This window comes from Panicum virgatum, chromosome 4N, assembly GCF_016808335.1.
Source record: "Panicum virgatum strain AP13 chromosome 4N, P.virgatum_v5, whole genome shotgun sequence".
Classification (NCBI taxonomy): domain Eukaryota; kingdom Viridiplantae; phylum Streptophyta; class Magnoliopsida; order Poales; family Poaceae; genus Panicum; species Panicum virgatum.
In genome coordinates, this window is record NC_053148.1 from 54,941 (window position 1) to 74,856 (window position 19,916).

Consider the following 19,916-nt stretch of genomic DNA (forward strand, 5'->3'; position numbering starts at 1 on the left):
CTACAGACCATCCCCATCACGTGGCCGTTTGCCGTGTGGGAACTAGATCTCGTTGGTCCGCTAAAGAAGGCGCCCGGGGGCTACACCCACTTGCTGGTGGCGGTCGACAAATTCTCCAAGTGGATCGAGGCTCGACCCATCGGCAAGATCAAATCCGAGCAAGCAGTTCTATTCTTCACCGACATCGTCTTCAGGTTCGGGGTCCCGAACTCGATCGTCACCGACAACGGCACCCAGTTCACAGGCAAGAAATTATTGGCGTTCTGCGACAGCTTCCACATACGTGTGGACTGATCGGCTGTGGCACACCCACAGACAAACGGGCAAGTGGAGCGCACCAATGGCATGATCCTCCAAGGACTAATGCCGAGGATCTTCAACAAGCTGAACATATTTGGTCGGAGGTGGCTCACAGAGCTATCCTCGGTCATCTGGAGCCTGAGGACGACCCCAAGCAGAGCCACGGGCTTTTCTCCGTTCTTCCTCGTCTACGGTGCCGAGGCCATCCTCCCCACTGACTTGGAGTACGGATCGCCGAGGCTCAAGGCATATCAAGAGCAATGAAACCAGCGAGCTCGCGAAGACTCGCTGGACCAAGTGGACGAGGCTCGAGACGTGGCGCTCCTCCACTCTGCGCACTACCAGCAGTCCTTACGAAGGTATCAAGCGCAGAGGGTCCGGCGCCGAGACCTCAACGAAGGGGACTTGGTGCTATGGCTTCGACAGGACAACAGGGGTCGCCACAAGCTCTCACCTCCATGGGAAGGACCGTACATAATCGCCAAGGTGCTCAAACTCAGCACGTACAAGTTGGCCAACGAAAAAGGCGAAGTCCTCACCAACGCTTGGAATATACAACAGCTACGTCGTTTCTATCCCTAGAATTTCAAGTTTTTTGTGCATTTCCTCATACTCGCATCTTCAATTTCCCGAAATAATAAAGTATGCTTTACTGGTTTATTTTTGGGAATCATCTGGGCCCTCGAAGGCTAGGATGCGCGCTAACACTGAGGTACGCCCGGCTTTACCCTCGGCAAAGCCGAGCCTCCCTCGGGGGCTACTACGGGGGGAACCCCCGAACGTCCCCAAAAAGTCTCCAATATTTTTTGAAATATTTCCATCTCAATCCTAAGCTTCTCGTTTCCTTGGAAAAATGGGCGCGAGGCGTAAGCAGCTACGGTACGGGGCCGGTCGAGTCGTGGGGCCGCCTACGCTTCCGGGATACGGCACCCCCCTCACCACCCTACACCTACGTTGCTTATGAACGCGAACCCCCTCGCAGACGTTTGTCCAAGTCGTATATAAGAACACGGAAATAAAGTAAAGAAACACAGGCTCGAACACGAGGCCTCGACGGGCCACACATTCAAATTATGAAATAAAATCTCTTATATTCATAGGATGTGATTACAAAGTGCGACTATGATATAAACACTAATCTATGTACATGGGCTTCGAGGCCCAGTTTTCCTACAGGCTACCATCCCCCCCTTGCGGGCCCTTAGGGGCGTCGAACTCGGCGATGGGAGGGATGTCCGCTTCGAGCTTCTCGGCAAGGACGATGGCGAATTCCTCCGTGGCTGCGTCGGCTTCATCCATGATGGCCGATGCGGCGTCCGCGTCAGCATCATCAGGAACGACGTACCCCGATGACACCCTCTGGAGATCCATGAGGTAATGCGTCGAGGCTATGGCGAGAGCCCGCAGGACACCGAGGTGGAAGGTACTCTTGGCGTGTTCGGCAATCCGGCCGCCTAGCGCGCGCAGGCGGCTGATCACCGAACTGCCCGAGATGGCACCCTCCCCCTCGAGCTCTTGACACACGCTCACGGTGGTTTGCTCCAGCTCAGCAAACTCCATCTGTGCCGCCGTGAGCGCGGTGTGGACTGCTTCCTTCGCCACGGTCTCGTCCGCCACCTTTTGCCTCAGCTCTGAGCAAAGGAAATCAACATCAGCTACGAAAAGAAGCAAATCAACGAAAAATCGAAGGTACTCACCCGTGAGGCTCTTTTGCGCTTCCTCCCTCAGGGTCCGGGCGGCCTCTTCAAGTGAGGACAGGGAGCCTTCCTTCTCTCTAAGGGCGGCCCCCATGTTCTGAAGGGCCACCTCCTTCTCCTCGAGGGCCTCGCCCTTTTCCCGGAGGGTCCCGGTGAGAGCAACCACGGCCACCTCTTTATGGAGGAGCTCGGCCTTCTGCTGCTCAAGCGTCGTGCTGAGGCGCTGCAGCTCAGCGCTCTGCACCTCCGCCTCACGAGCTCTCTCCTCGAGCGCCGTCCGAAGGCGCTGCAGCTCGACAGCTTGCGCCTCGGTCTCCCGGGCCTTCTGCTCCGCTGCCGCCCTCTGGACGTCCCGCTCACCAGCAACCCGCGCCTGCGGACGCGCCCCCAGATCGGCCATTTTTGTGTTGGCGTCGATATTTTTGAGCACCAGCTCGGCATTGTGTTGCCCGAGCTGGCTCATCTGGGAGTACAGCCGGTTCATCTCGGCGCTCTTTTCGCGCAAGATTTCCCTCAGCTGCTGCAAAGGGGGAGGACGTGGGTGAAGACACGTAAAAACTAAAACCGAATCTGAGCAATTTTCGGGAGAGGCAGTATTTACCTGGCTAACCTGGTAGTCCGCGTTTTGGTGGAGCTGGAAGGCGCAGTCGAGGGCTTGCAAAATCTCCCGACCCACGCCCATCTGTTTGTTCCAGGCCTCCTCCTCCTCCTGCTCCTTGCGGAGGAACTCCGAGGGGACCCCGGACGGGACAATCGCCCTGAGGTGGCCCCCCTCGGATGTCCCCGCCTCGAGCGTGCCCGCGCCGGCCGACGCGAACTCGGCGATGTGCGCGGCGGCGCTTGCCGCAGCAGCGGGGTCGAAGTCCATCGAGTCCCCGTACTCCTCGCTGCTGTCCGGTAGCTCCACCACCGCCGTCACACCCTCCTGCGCCGTCGGCACGAGTACCACCGCGACAGTACCCTCGTCTCGGGCCTCGGAGGGCTCCGAGATGGGGGCTCCTTCCACCTCCGGCACCCCTTGCACCGCCGCCTCCTCCGCGATACCCTCGCCCTCGGCCCTCGGGGGCTCGAAGATGAGGGTCTCCTCCTCTGCTTGGCCGGCAGGGCGCTCCTGCGCGCCCCCGCCAGCTTCTCCTTCCGTATCCGGTCGGGCAGCGCTAGCCGCGTCGCCCTGACCGGCCTCAACTTCAATAGCTGCCTGGGCGACATCAGCCCCGCCCCGGCCAGTCTCCTCGGCGTCGTCAGCCTGAGCGACCGCTTCGGCACCGCTCTGGCCGGCGTCGCCCTCCTGTGCACGAGCCTGCTGTGCCGCCTGGGTCCCTCGAGCCATGGCCTCCCGTAGCCTCGCGGCCGCCGCCTCGAGATCCACAGCAGGCAGGGGACGTGGCGCCGTGTGCGGCGTGCTACGTGCCTTGGTCTTGTGAGCCTTGGCCAGGGCAAGCTGCACCACATCTTTGGGGACGGCCCCGGGACTAGAAATCAAGAGACACGAGTTGAAGACAACGGGATCGAGAAACCCACCAAACGCATAACAAAATCAAAACCCAAATTACTTATCCAGATCGAGCGCTCATGCTCCGCTTCCTCGAGGCGCTTCTTCGAGCCCAAGCCACCGTGCCGCCCCTCGAAGACAGCCCCGAGGGCACCCCCCTCGTGTCGGCCTGAAGGCTAGAAGCTGCCAGCACGGACGATTCCTCGTCCGCCGCAGCCTCGTCGCCGCGAACCAGCACCTGGGGCGCGGGCGTCTCCTCGCCGGCCGCAGGCGGGGATGACTCCCGCTCCGTCCCCTCAAGGGTTGGGCGCGCCGGGGCCACGGCCCTTGTCTCTTCCGCCACCACTGGCTCCCCCTCGTCCTCGTCCCACAGGTAGAACGGTGGGGGGCTCGCACGCGCACCTTCCCGGTCGCCCCTCGGAGCATGGTCCTCGGCATCCGAGGCCTCCTCCTCGTCCTCTTCCGAGGACTCGGGCGTGGCGGGCTGCGGCTTCCCCTCCGCACGAGCAAGCTTGCGCGCTTTATCGTGCTCCGCCTTCCTCTTCCTCTTCCTCTCGGCCTTGGCCTCCGCCGCGTCCTTCCGCCTTTTCATCTTCTCCGCATGAAGACGATTGATTAGGTGTTGTTCCGGGGCCGGGGGCCTCGAGATGCCGCTTCTCAACCCCTGCAAAGCACGTCCGAGAGGGAGTCAGGAGAAGAGAACTACACAACACATGCCGAATTTGCGGTCAAAACTTACCAGAGAAATGTACCCCGGCTCGGGGCGTATCTTGATCCTCCAGAGATCCTCGGAATTTTGAGGGAACTCCGCCACCGCATACCTCGCCCTCCGGGCGGCGGCGGGGCGGCAGAGCAACTTGTTCGACGTCCTCGAGCCCTCCACCTGGCTCCCGGGGGTGAGTTGGTAAATCGGCAGGGCCCTCTCCACGAGAGGGATCACCCTCTGCCGGTGGAAGTTCGCGATGATGGCCGCCGCTGTCAACCCCTTCCTCGCCAAACACGCCAGCGCGTCAGTGAGGCCCTCGAGCTTGGCTTGTTGCGCCGGGGGCGACACCCCCAGTCCCACTTCGCCGGACGCTCCCGAAGAACTTTGTTAGTAAACGCCGGGAGCGCGCCACTGAAGTTTCGAAGGTAGAACCACCCTCGACTCCACCCGGCATTGTTCGTCGTCATCTTGCTTGAGATGTACAAGTTCTTCCGGGTCGGGCGGACATGGAGCGTCAGGCCACCGGCGCGCGCGAACCGCCTCGGCTGGTTCCGCGCGTTCTCGACGAAGAGCTCGCCGCGGAACAGGTGGATCCAGAGATCCCAGTGGACGTCGATGCCAAGGTACCCCTCGCAGATGGCAACGAAGACCGCCGCCTGCGAGATGGAGTTGGGGCTGAAATTGTGCAGCTCCACTCCGTAGTACTCACACAGGGCCCTCATGAACTTGCTGACGGGGACGCCGAAGCCTCATTCGTGGAGGCGCACGAAGCTTACGACGTAGCCCTGCGGGGGCTTCGGCTCGGTCTCGTCCGGGTGCGGGGAAATCCACGCCGGCGCCCCCGCGTCGGAGTTCCGCGGCAGCAGCCGGTCGGCGACCAGCTGCTCCAGAACCGCGATGGTGGCGGAGGATTTCCCCCACGGCAAGGGCTCCTAGATGTCCGACATCTCTGCGAGTCGAGGGGGGATGCGGGATTGAAGGCTCCGAAACGGCTAAGTCTCTCTCTCTCTCTCTTCCTCTCTCTTTCTCCTTCTTCCTCCTTCTCGCTCTTGGCTACGGATTCGGGAGGCAACGGAGGCGGAGAAGGCGAAGCAAGATGGATGCAAATGGCCAGGTGAACCCAAACATCCCCTTTCTCTTCATCTTTATTCACCACCAAGGGGCGCGCCCGCAGCCACGGCCCAAATCTACCGCATTCAATGCGGTAGATTTCGCTATCACTGACGGGTGGGCCCCACGACCGTGGTGTGCACGCAGCAATAAATACGGCACGGTAACCGGCGGGTGTGACGCGACTGTTGTGTTATCCCATCCGTCAGCCGCCGCCCACGCCGCTTCGTCTGCCCGAGGCCGACGCCTGAAAAGGCGCGTCCACACCGCACCGCACGAATTGGGCCACGTCGCCCACCACCAGCGGAAGACCTGCGCGCATGACTCGCGACTCTGCGTCGTTTCAAACCGAGACGGAATATTCCTTCAGGGGTCCCTTTACCCTCAAAAAAATCGCATTCCGAGGCCTTACTGATCAGGGGTTCGAAGCCTGGCCCTTCAGGGGGTTCGACAGGCGCCTCAGATCGCCAGAGTCAGGAACTGCAGGGACGTGCCATACAAGCTACTCTCGAACGCAAAGTTCGAGACATCCTACGCAGTGTTCAAGGCCGGTCGAGGGTGCCTAGAAGGGGGATCCCATCGAGGGAGAGCATCGAGCCCACGAACCCTACCGAATGGGTTCGAGCCCCGCCTAGCGAACCCTCGCGAGCGCTTTATGAGACGTGTCCATGGACCACGAGCCGACCCCTATCGAACTGGGGCACGGACGTCCGCTTGAACAATCCGCTAATAGCTCACTGAAGCAGCCATAGCTCGCGGCCCGGGCATGGGTAGCATGGTGCGCTTCTCCCCTCCTCCCTGCGAAAGGGCGACGAGGGTCGTAATCGAAGTCGAGGGTTCCCCTGAACGCCTTCATATGGGCCTGGGCTCGGGGGCTCCTCACACACCACGGTTCAAACCGCACCCTCGAATAAGACGACAACCATCAATTGTGAAGCTCCACGTGTCTAACCAAACCCTCCGTTATTAATGAGCGCTCTCCTGATGGTTATGCGAAACGTCGGGCCGCTGTATCAGCACCGAGAACGCCGAGGCCGGCTGAAAGAGTGCCGATGCCGGCTGAAAAAGACGCTGGACGGCCACCCCGGTAAAGCTACCCAGTGGGACAATGTTTATAGCCTTTGGACGAGCACAAACTCTCCTCCAAGGCCTCGGGGGCTACACCCGCGGGTGCGCTGACGCGCCCCCATGGAGGAGACTTCACACATATTCGAGGGACGTAACTCTCTGTATGCCTCTATACCCTCGATAATCCTCCCGTAGAGGAGAAAGGGGACTTTATTGCTCAATGCAAATAAAGATTACAAACGGTTACCGGCGCGAAGCCATCAAAAGATACAAACACGTTGCCACCTAAGTGGCAATTTTCCCTGTCTTGGGGAGAAGCTAGCAGCAAAGAAAGGCACCGAGCCCCTAGCTGACGCAACAGCGAGGCTGCTAGGGATGCGAGGAGCAGCCCCCAGACCACACGGGTCCCGCAGGACGCTTTCCTCGCAAGCCTTCTTCTAGCGTCTTCTCCACCGAAGACCACGCGGGGGGTCGAGCTAGCGGACAACGCCCTCCGCACCGTCTCCCCGAAAGCAACCTTGTCACTGGGGGGGACGATGCGAAAAACGGCCGCCGGACCTGGCGCCAGCACCACGGTCAGGCGTCTCCGCCCCTCTTCAGGCTAGGGGACATCACAGGAGCAGGACCCCACGAGCCCGATGCTCTTCTGCTGATCCCACTCGACCTGAGGGATGGAGCGCACGCCCACTCCGGTCTTCCCCTACCGCTCGCAAGCATTCTTCTACCGCCAAAAGCCTAAAAAAGCCAGGCCACCCCATCTGGGGGCCGGCCACCAAAGAACAAAGAAAACATTCGAAGAGTTGGGCAATGCTGGAAGAAAGAGCTGGGGGTTTGGAGAGGAAAGGGAAACTCACGACCTCTATTTATAACTGAGCCGGGCGCCAAGCTTCAAGCTTGTCGGAAAGCGGAGGCTTGTGTCACCCGTGACGACACGGCACTCCACGGGCAAAAGATATCCTCGGTTACCGTGCCGAGACATGACCGAACGAAATAAAGCGGAGCTGAGCCCCTGGACGCTAAGCGGTGCATCATCGGCTCTAGCCGGCCGCCCGCGAACGGCGCGCCGCATAGCAACCAGGAACGCCGGGGCTAAGGCCCTACGTGTGGGACAGTGCGACGATAGCGCCAGCTGCCGAGCGGTGGGCGCCGTCGTCACCCTGGCCCCCCTAAGTGCGCGGACACGTCTTGTCCTTTAAACAAACAAACAAAGAGGTGCGCACCTCGAAGTACTCCCCCACGGGCGTACTACCCCGATCGGCGTGTTGTCACACCCGCCGGGCTGGCGCTCAGGCACGTCTGGCGGGTGCGCGACATCGTTTGGTCACGTCAAAAGGAGAAACCGCCGAATCACCCTTTGGCCGAATCCCCTGACTCGACCAAAGCCTCGGGGGCTACTGTCGGGTACAACAATTAGGGACACCCTAATCGGGGTACTAAGACCGCTTTTAAAAAACACAAATACCTGATAAGATGGCTAAGCCCAAGAAGGCCCACAGCCTGCTTCTTATTCAGAGGAAAGGGAAGGACTCAAAGAGGCCCAGCTTGCGGCCCATTCACATCCCCCTCGAACCCGCGGAACGATCTCCGCCTCGCTCAAGGGTCCCTCTCAGGCCCGCTGGGCAATCTCCGCCTCGCTCGAGGGTAGCGGATCTACCCTCGAGCAGGTGACCAATCTCCGCCTCGCTCGAGGGTAGCGGATCTACCCTCGAGTAGGTGACCAATCTCCGCCTCGCTCGAGGCCACCCCTCGGCACAAGGCACAAACAGCCCCGCCGCCCGACCGCTCGCCGTACGAAGGCATTAAAAGCCAGCCACTCCACCACGACTCAAAGGACGGGCGGCGTCAGGCCGCCACTCCCACAGTAGATGTGACCGGGGTCCCATCCGCTAACTCTGGTCACCGCTCCGCCATCCCGGACGCTGTAGCAGCACCTTGGGATCTGCGATGCGGGACAGGCTCGGCACTGCTCCCGCCGACCTTCCGGGCCCACCTCCCACTGGGAAGGGGGTCCGGCGACGTCACGTGTCCCCCGGACCTTCTAGTGTGCACGCCCGTGCTCCGACCAGGGGGACCGGGGCCGACCCGCGCCATTACTACCACCGGGACACTGCAGGATGGCCGGCGCCATCTCCGCGGGACCAACGACGAAATCCAGGATGACGGTGACGCGCGCCGCCTTCCCACAGTACACTTCATACAGTGTCCGACCACTGTGCCCCGTGATTTAAGGGAAAACGACGACTTCCGTGCTCCCACTCATGTACACCGCCCCTCCTTACAACTATAAAAGGAGGAGGTGGGCTTCCTTGGGCCGCACCGGGCAGATCTCTCTGATCTAGGACTGGTCGCTCGCTCTCTGATTTCTATCTTCCAAGAGAACGTTCCACGACTACTAAGTACTCATCTTAACCGACTCCACTTCTAGCAGAGACTTGGGAGCTTTCCTCCCTCTCTCACCTCGCTTGTATCCCCTACTACAAGCACTCCGGGTGCAAGATAATACAGTGCCCTCGCACACCCCCTTTGCTGGACGTACGGCCCCACGGCCGGAACCAGGATAAACCGTGTGTTACTGTGTTGCCTCTTGCATCATCATCTGGGACGAGGAAACACGCAGCATTTACTAGTTGGGATCCGGACCCCCGGGTCGGGACACCGACAATGGAGTAGCAGCTTTGCCTATGAAAATGTGGAACCGGTGGAATCACAAAAACCAGATCCACCTGCTCCAGCTCTGGCTCCGCCTTTTAAGGAACCGAGCCCTCCCAAACGTGGCAAGTGGCCTTGGTCTAACGTTATTAATAAATACTCTCTAGTGTGAAAATAGGCGACATCAGTAAACCTGATTTATATTAATAATGAATTCAGGAATCTATAATACCTATAAAGTTAGTCCCCACTAAAAATCTTTAATTCTATTTCTCTCAACATGCAAGCGATCCACATCATCCACTAGGACCTTCTATTTATGCCTTCACTACTACAGAAAATGACTTTGATCCAACATATTAGTACCGGCCACCATTGGACCTGGGACAAATGAACTGCCTGTTATGGCTGGGCTGGAACTGGGCTAGCTGGGCTGAGCAGCCCAGTCGAATGACTGGCCAATCAACCACAGCATCAACGCCTTCTGGCTTTCCCGTCGCGCACGGCTGCACCAGAGCGGCTGATCAGCGGCTGCACCAGCGGCTGATCAGCCCAGCCGGTTATAAGCAACCGAATAGGCTGGAAACCTTTAGTCCTAGGTCCAAAGGCTAGGGGTAGCGGGGAGCTTTAGTCCCGGTTGGAGCCACCAACCGGAACTAAAAGTAACCCTTTAATCTCGGTTGGTAGCTCCAACCGGGACCAAAGACTCTGGACGTTTAGTCCCGGGTGGTAACACCAATCGGGACTAAAGGATGACCCTTTAGTCTCGGTTGGTGGCTCCAACCCGGACTAAAAAGGTATTTTGTCCTGGTTGGTGGTTCCAACCGGAACTAAAGAGTTCTTCACGTGTTAGTTTAAGAGGAATGCATTCAATCTAAAATCACATGTGGTGTGTAGGTGGAGTGGTAAATAAACTACACGCGAGACAAGACATTTCAGATTCGAGTTCTGGGTTGCACAGAATATTTTTTTACCTTACACATGGCCTTTAGTCCCGATTATTGGACCCAGGACTAAAGGGTCCAGACCTTTTGTCTCGGACTCATGGTCCCGGTTCAAAAACTAGGATCAATAGGGATTGTGGATCGGGACAAAAGGTCGGTTGTGTACTAGTGGTTCTAGCAATTTTCTGTGCACAACTGCAAGTCACTATTGTAAGTCATCAATTATAGCGCAAATAATTCTGAAAGGATCGACACTAGGCCTAGAGGAGGAGGTGAATAGGCCTGTTTAAAAATTTCCTGAAAAACTTGGCAGAAACACGTCAGGTCCGGATGATCCGGCATAGGTTCGGATGATCCGACAAGGGAAAAGAATCTTACACGAGATTTGAAATTTACTTTGCTTTTTGATGATTCCCTTTGAATACAATGTTGACAAATAAAGTAACTAAGCCTGTGAACCAGTTTAGCATAAGAGGAATGCAACTAACGAGTAGATCAAGTGAAGATTAGCTCAAGAACAATAAATACAATAATAAATGAAATGGACACAATATTTATCCCGAAGTTCACTCCACAAAGGAGCTACGTCTCCATTGAGGTGAACACAAAGAGCAGGATTGCCCTATAACCCTTTCCCTCACTCAATCAATCACACAAGAGGATTGAGTAGCTTACTAGTAAATGTCCACGAAGGACGGGGTAATACAAACTTCCAGGGCTCAACCACAAAGGAATGGAAGCTCACCAGCACCTCTAACCATCTAGGAGCCAAACTCCAAAGTAACAAATGCGAATCGACGAATCAAAGGTTGCTTCAAGTGCTTCTTGAGATGAACAAGTGCTAGCCCACGGAGTGCTCTCAAATCACACCTCGAATCTCACTTCCTCTCAATCCCTAGGTGTTTTCTTGCAAGAATCAAGCTCTAGGATGGAGAGAAGTGAAGGAATGAATGCTTTGGAGGCGTGGTTGGTCGGAGAGTGAGAAAGAGAAGTAAATGAAGGGGGTGGAGGGGTATATATACTCCCACCCCCGAAAGTGACCGTTATGTGTTTTCTAGTGGTTCCCGAATCATCCGGAGTAACCTCGCATCATACGGGATAGGAACAGAATAGGGCAAAAACACACTTGAACTTCCAGGTCTGGATCATCCGACCCTGTGCAGAAACTTTATGCAGAGGAGTGTTTTGTGAGTGTTTTTTCTCAAGTATGTCATCTCAAATGAAGCATTTTAACAACCTAAAATTCACTCAAATGCGTCCCTCTTGATAGTACGGTGAACCTATACTCAAATTCAAACTGAAAATTAAAATTAAATCTCCAATAGAATCCACCATATTTATTTTGAAATTGGGGTCCTTCTTTTCATTTTCTTCTTGATTTTCTCATTTTATTCCTGCACACACTTTTTTGAAAGCATCATATCCCCAAATTGTGATTGAGAAAATTCACCAAAATTATTTAGGAGCCTAGATGCACTTTCAATCTCCCTCTTTTTTTGGTGATTGATGACAATACCAATTTGGGCTCAAAAAGGGAGGAATAAAATACACGAATTCTAATCAAGAGATAGAAGAGCTACCCCTAAATATGTGCATGAATATTTCAAAGTGGCCTCAAATGCCAATGCACATATTTAAGTGAGCTCCCCCTACATCATTGCATACATGTGCTTTTGTATGATGAAATAACCGTGATGCATATGACAAAATCAACACAACAATAAAGTGAGAAATAACATTACATCATCCATAAGCGTCACACATGTTGAAGCAAGCAAAAATGCCTTGAGCAATAAAATCCAACTTGTCTTTCTTGCCTTTAGAAGTCTTTCACCCACATGAGGTAGATGGTCCTGCAGGTGCTGCCCGAGAAGATGAAGGAGCCACTCCAGAAGATGATGCACGAGGAGCAAATGTAGATGGATAAGCACCAGAAAAAGGTCCAGAAGGAGGAATCCCAGTGCTGTGACTGCCAATATGAAGAGCCTGTTCAATCTTGCTTTTGCTTCATGTTGGCGCTCCTTAAGTATCCATTTTATCCCTTGTTTATCCTTGATAATGGCATGAATTTAATATCAAAATTACTAACCGTCCTAACCCCGGCCTAATTATTGGTCATTTTCACGTTTGCACATATATTTTGGAGGAACTTCGTTTTTGTAGGTTTTTGGCCTATTTTGGAGCATGAAACGACAAGGCCCGTGATCGAGCGCTAACACGGAGAAAGACGAAGGCCAAAGCCCAAAGGGAGGACCAAAGCCCATGTTAATTCGAAGCCCATTCACGCACATCCATCCTCCAAGAGAGCCCAAAGGACCGAGCCCACGAAGATGAGATCAAGATACTTTGGGATTAAGCAAAGCTAATGAAGATTTAAGGAAGGATTCCATATCCTATCCTTTACTTGAAGATATCTCCAAGATAACGACGTCCAAAGGGGTGCAATCGTGAAGGACAGAAACTCTAGAAGATGCGAGGAGTCTACACACGAAAGATGAGACCGAGGCGAGCCCGAAACAGGGTAGGCCGCTCCAAGATAACGACGTCCAAAGGGGTGCAATCGTGAAGGACAGAAACTCTAGAAGATGCGAGGAGTCTACACACGAAAGATGAGACCAAGGCGAGCCCGAAACAGGGTAGGCCGGCCGGCCTAGCCCGTTTCTGAGGCGGTTTGGCCTCCCCTTCGACCGGTGGCTTCCTCGGCTTATAAATAGCTCGCACCTTATTCAACTCGAAGCATCCATCCACCCAGAACTCGACGAAAACCTAGGGCCAAGACCGGAGGGAGACGACGGCCGCCGCAAGTCTTCGAAGTTGTCTAGGAGATGGCTTAGGCTGACCCTAGCCGTCGTGGCCTCCCTGCGTGGTTGTGCCATGGCGGAGTTCATGAGCTAGTTGGATTCATCGATGGTGTGCACGTGGCGGTGATGATCCAAACAAATCTATAATGTGAGTAATGATAATCATGTCTTCCGAATCTATTAGCAATCATGTTCTCTCTTTCGATTTCGTTCTTCTCTTTGGGTTTGCTTCATCTTAGATCTATTATCGAGATAGATCGCTTAGCATGATCTTGGAGTCATGGTGGCTAGAGGTTCATGGCGGAACTACCAAAGGGGGTTCGACTTGCTTCAGGGTACTTTTGTCAAAAGGGGTGGCGTCGTGACAGGGCGTTGCCACTAAGTAGGTGGGGTATCGAGGGATCGGATTGGAGATTTTGGGTTTAAAGATGCTTTTGATTGAGATGCATGATTTATCCGCTTGTTAGCTTGAACTACAACTAGATGACGATGGACCTAGTCATTTCTTTGGTTTTGCTATGATTAAGCCTATGTTCATGGATGAGATCAACCTTTACATATCACTCATATCTATTAAAGGTTTACCCTTTATAAGCAATCAATGCTTCATGTTAGGATAGATCCATTAGATTAGATGGAAAACCTTAGGTAGTTCTTTGTGGATCCATGGATTGATAAACCTTGGGGGAATACTCTAAGGGAAAATCTACACGAACCGTGCGCTTGCGGTATACAAATCGGGGCGCTAAGGAGCGTCAACAAGCTTTTCTGGTGCCGTTGCCGGGGATCGGCAACACGAACCCTAGGGCGATCTATCTAGTTTTTGGACTAACCCTAATTTTATTATTGCATATATCCTGTGTTTCTTGTTTGTGTCCATGAATGTAGGTAAAACCCTAGACACAAAGTGATTGAGAAGTTCTCAACGTCCGTACTTTGATAAGTTCAATCTCACTCAAGCAAGTTGATGGCTACGTGAAGACCCGCTCTTTAGTGGTAGGTGCTAACTTTTGTTAGTGGCCCAGCATCCGCTAGCGAGTCCCCACTCCCCAAAGCAAAAGATGATAAATAAGGTACGCCGCCGTGTCAATTGATTTTAAAGACTAATGTTTTTGGAAAAAAATTATTTGTTCAAGCAATATGTAGGAAGCATGCTCGCGAAGAAAATCGTGCGATCGGATCATCATCATCTCCAAAGTGTTACTGTTGTAATGAATTTTTCGTCCAAGATTAGAGAAGTATCATGAGAAAATAATAGATTATTTTTAAGCTCCATTAAGTCTACTTTCCAATGCATCAAGAATCGTGAATTTTGGAGATCGGTGTGAAGAGTTATGGTAAAATCTTTCAACGCTGCGCGTTCTAAAATGTCTCGGGACAGAGTGTAGTGCCGGAGTAAAACGACCATAACTTCTTCATCCGGAGTCCATTTGGGATCAATGACCACTCGTTAAAAAGGTAATTTCATAAGGCTTTCTATGGAGTAGAATTTTGGTACATGTTCTGTGCAGGATGATAAAGGAATTCAACGAAGAAAAGGCAGCAACAAACAATGGAGAAAGTGATGACGATGTCGCAAGATATTTGGAGAACCTTGTGCACAAAAGTTGATGATTCGAAGTTGACCAACGCTAGAGGAAACAAGATTAGAGGAACCATGATGCCGCCCATCTTCTCCATGGGATGCTCAAGAAGCTTCTAGTCGAGTGCAATCAAAGAAAGAGACCGCTCTAATCATCGACACAAAGCACGGGAGCCTCCTTCGATCCCGACACCTTAGGCAAAGCCAGAACCATGGAGATGACCATTGGAGCCATGCTACTCGCTGGTGAATCAATGGTGAAGACCTTGAAGCCAAGGATGCACAACAAGATGCTCTGAAGACCACAAGATGAAGATCATCGACATCTTCGGATTGATTCGTAAGAAGTCATTGTTATCATCAATATTCTGCTCAACCTCAGAAGCAAATAACAGCATATTTTTGAATATTCAAAAGCTCCACGAAGTTCCCGTCCCAACGAATCAAGAACCAAGTCAATCGGAGATTCCTACAAGCGGGTATGGCCAAAACATTGAAGGTTGTGCACTCTGAAAATTTCTGGACAGCACGCAGCGCCAAAAGTGAAACGGGCATAACTCCCTCGTTTGGACTCCGTTTAAAGCGAATGACCACTCGTTCGAAAGGTAATTTCATAAACTTTTCAATAGAGCTATATTTTGGTATATGTTCTGTTGAGTATATAGGAGAGATTCTATGAAGAAGAGGCAGGAGCAACACGATGAGAACAAGATAGAGAAGATGACGATGACAACAATGAAGGGGAGCTTGGGCGATGTTTTCATTAAGTGTACATGATAAAATTCAGAGGCTTGGAGCAGAGGAAGAACCCCAATGATATTGGCAAATGAAGGCACAAGTGGTCGACCTTAGACAAACAAAGATGTTACAAACAAACCACGACGGATTACAAGAGTGCAATATTCAACACATGGAGACTTGAGAAGCAAATCACGACGGACCACGAAGAGTGCATCAAGATGACATCTCGCACAAAGCACCACGACTCCAATGAGTATGAAAAAGCTCCGAGGCTAAGGTATACAGTGAATTCTCAAGATTCTATTGGTTTTGTTGATAATCTTTAAAAATCTCATGCTCGAACCGATAGTCGGAATGAAAGTTTAAATTCTATGCCTTGATCTTTTCATGATGATAGGCTAGAGTTTCTTGAGAAGGTTGATTTCATGCTTAAAGAACCTCTGCCTAATAATGAGCTCCGCGCTATGCAAGAAACACATGCTGCATTTAATTACACTATGCCTTGTTGATGAAATTTAATTGAGGATGTGATTATGTTGCATATGTTTACAAATAATTGCAAATCTCGATCTTACTTTGCGCTTGGTCAAGCCCATGACCGTAAAAGAGCACATGTCAGGAGAAGCCCCGAATTTCACTAACCATGCAGGACATGAAACTCAAATGATGAGGAGAAAAATTGTGCCCAAAATTTTGAACACCATCATTAACATCTTCAAGTTTCAAAAACGGACGTCGCTAAGTGTAACACCCTAATTTAAATTCCAGCTTTTTATAATAAATTTAATTAGCTTTATTTAATTTTCTAAGGTTTATTGTGTTAGACTTGCATTTAATCTAAAATTTTGTTCCTTAAGTAATTAAAATTTTATCATAGGTTTAAATTTTGGTGTTGCATTCATGCTGGTGCATAGTTTTAATTATTTGAGTGTGGTTTGAATTCAAATTTGTATTTGAATTCAAACTTTGTTTGATTTAGAAATAGAAAAAGAAGAGGAAATAGAATAGAAAAGAAACCCAGAGAACCCAGCCCAAAACCCCAACAACCGGCCCAACCCATTCCCTCTTTCTCCCTCTCCCAGCGGCCCACTTTCCACCACGGCCCAGCCCTTCACTCTGCTGGCCCAGCGCCATTCCAGCTCAGCCCAGCGACGCGCCGGCCCAGCAACCGCGCAGCCCAACCCGAGCTAGGCCCAGCTCCCTCTCTCCCTTTTCTGCAGGCCCACTCCCCCGCGCTCGCCCCGCACGACCCGGCGACCAGCGCCCAGGCCCGCGTCGCCCTTCCCCTCGCTGCCAGCCGGGCCCACCTGTCAGCTCCGCCTTCCTCGCCGCGCAACTGCCGCGCCGCGTCACCGTGATCCCCGGCGGCCTTCCATGCCGAGCCCGGACGCCGAGATCCCCGCGCTAGCCCCTTTAAACCGCCCCGCGACCCCCTGCACCCTCCTCCTCTCCTCAGCCGCCACCACAAACCCTAGAGCGCAGCCACGCCGAGCGCCGCCGCGCTGTAGCTCTGCGCCGCCGCCCCGGCCAAACCCCGCCACCGCTCTGCCTTGGCACCAGAAGACTCCTCGGCCCCGCTCTGCTCGACCTAGAGCCCTGCTCGCGCCGAATTTGCGCCGGAGACCACCATCGCAGGTAAGCGGGTTTCCGAGCAATCCCATGCCGCCGGCGTGATTCGGCCCTTCCTGACCCGGTTCCACCTCTGCAGCACCCTGATGCGTCGATTGGAGAGGATCCGAGGCTCGGAAGACCACTGCAGCGACCCGGAGCGCGAACTCCGTCCGTGCGCCTCCGCCCGTGCTCGCCGCCGGCTCGTCTGCGTCACGCCCCCGTCCACCTCGAGTCCCTGGTGAGCTTCGCCATGTTCCTCTCTCTCTTTTGCGCTAGAACCCGAGCCCTAGGACCACCAGACGCCCGCGCACCGGCGAGCCCTACACCGCCGAACCGCCATCCTCGGCGAGCTTCATTCTCGAAGCCTCGAACCCACCTCCTGACGCCACCAGTGGCTTACGCATACAGCGTAGGTGCCTCCCGACCCAGCCCCCATTCGAATCCGCCCCGGGAAGACCGAGTTCGGTATTCTCCGGTGCAGCGCCGCCACGGGAGCACGCCGCCGGCGCTGCCAGCGCCGCCGCCCGCGCCCCTTTCACCCTGAGCCGCCAGATCTTGGATCAACGCACACGATTAGATCCAAAGGCCATCAAACCCGAACCATCCGATCCAGAACCAAGCGCCCAGATTCAAAGATACTGGTTCAGCCTGTCACATTTGCTAAATAGCCCCTTTGCTTTCCGAGATTCAACCCGCAGTCCAGGCTTATTCAAAAGTATTTACTCTAGGTCCTGTTTTTAATGTTTTTACCCCTGAGCTTCTTTAAAATAGAACCCGCCGTCCTGCTCTGGTAGATTTGCGAGTTAGACCCCGGATCTAGCTGTTAATTATGTTTTAGTCCTCGGTTTTTGTAGAAAACCCCCTGGAACTTAGTTTTTCTCGCAGATAAGCCCCTAGAACTTGTTTTTAGCCTAGATTATGCGTTTTAGCTCCGTTTTAGACGTTCTTTATGTCCACGCGATCGTTGTAACGCGTAGAATAGTCTTAGATTAGTTTAGTGTGCTGTTTTTATGTATTGATGTACTGTTTCTTAGCTTTTGTTATTGTTTGCTTGTATGCTTATTGTTGTGCCTTGTTTTTAGCCATGTGTTCGTGAGTAGACGTTGAGCTACCGGAGAAGCCCCAGTACCAGTACCCGGAGCAGCCGTCTTCTGACCACTTTGAGCAGCAGCAGGAGCAGTACGAGGAAGGCAAGTGTAACATGAACAACCTATCACTTTTATATACAATTTCATACTGCATTTTAATATTGTATGCCTATAAGGATTTCCTAGCCACTTTATATCCTTTATATATATCCTTTGGGTTGCATTTTGGTTAGTTGTGCTAGGTGCCGCGCTATAACACACTTGGTCCTTTTTAATTAAATTGATTAATGGTTTACTTGAACTTAATTCTGAGAGTGGCCCTCTGTGTGGCTTGAGTGGCTCACATCTCGTTAAAATTGGTTTTTGTTAGAAACATGGTTTAGGGGGCCAACACGGTGCTTAGTGCTTGGTTGGCCACTCTCCATAAGGACCGGTTCATAGAGCGACAACCTGGGACAACAGCGCTACTACAAGACTGGAATGTGACGGTCTTGGCTTACTAATTAGGTCTTTTTGGTTTGGAGTAACTTACCTACGGGGCAAAGGGTGGTAAGCTTCAATGGTCCCTGCTCCTCCGGCTGGTCTGTGCTTGGTTTGTGCACCTGTGCTTGTACCCTCATGAGGTGGGCCCCATCGTCGCCGATCCAACTCTTCGCGGTTACGCCTTACCAACGAGATCCTTTGTAACGGCCTCGTAGGGAGTTTGCTAGTCATCTCACCTAAGGAAGTGTGATGAACCACTAGCGTAGCTCACGACTTGTGGGTAAAGATGTGCAACCTCTGCAGAGTGTAAAACTGGTATACTAGCCGTGCTAACGGTCATGAGCGGCCCAGATCCTCCTTTTGATTAGTGGGGTTATCTCCTTCCGACGAGGGAGGTGCCTCTCGGGGTTACCTTGGTGGTTTTGGTTTGGTTCTCAGTAGTAACATGGTTAATCTTGATTAATTACTATATAACTGGGTTAATGGTAATTCATCAACTCGTAGTAGATTGCTTTAATAAAATTTTGCCAAGACTTAAAAGCTAATGCAGTCAGTCAGCCAACCTAGAGCCTCATAGTTTGTGTTATACTTGTTGAGTACAAGTTGTGTACTCACTCTTGCCTCTTCTCTACTTTTTCCTCTTGTATACGCTACTGCTGCTCAGTTCCTGCCGACACGAGGGAGTTCGCTCAGTGCTACCAGGACTACGAGGACTTCTAGGCATTCGTCTCCCAGTCGACGTCCCTGTGGCGCCCTGCTCAGCTTCGGAGAGTTTTTATCGTATTTGAACTTCGCTTCCGCTGTATCAGACATTTTTGTCATTTATGTAATAAATACATTCGTATTCACTTTATTATATCTTTTTACGTGATATGTGCTGTGATATACTATTCATTCTATTGTATATACGTGTGACTTGATCCTGGCACGTATATGATTGCTCGGTTTATGTTCTTTTATAAACCGGGTGTTACAGAGTGGTATCAGAGCCATATCGACTGTAGGACGAAGCCTAGATAGAACTGGTCGAGTTTTAGGACTTCTTCTCTCCAATCCTTACCTGCTGAAACTATTTTACTATTATACCCCTTGAATTCTATGACTTTTACCCGCCTTGATTTCTCTCTCTAAAGAATAGTTTTCGTAGATTTTGGCCTGAATCAGTTATCTGACCACCATGAGTATAAGCTAGGTGACCCTTTTATAATAATACGATAGCACGTTCCACGACGCGTTGTGTTAGTCAAGTCGTATGTTAAACTCGGCTAACTCGTGAAAATTGTCTGCTTGTTATTATGCTACATGTTTGATTTGGATTTTTGAATGATTGCATAGCTTAGTAGTTTAAATTTGTTTAAAGAAAATCACTCTTATGTAAAGTTAACTAATTAATAAAATGAGTTAGATCGTTGGGGGTAAAATAGTCCACTCTATCCTGTCTACTTTATCATGGCTGAGTCTTTTTCCGCAAAGAGTTATCATATCCATCTAAATTTATTCCTGCAATATCCTTACTCGTGAAATCTTTTGTTCAAAATCAGATGGTGAACACCAGGCGTGGTTCTAAACAGCAGGGGCAGAACAACCAGGGTCAGAACACCCAGGGGACTGGGATCCCGATGCCTCCGCCTTTGACTCCAGAGC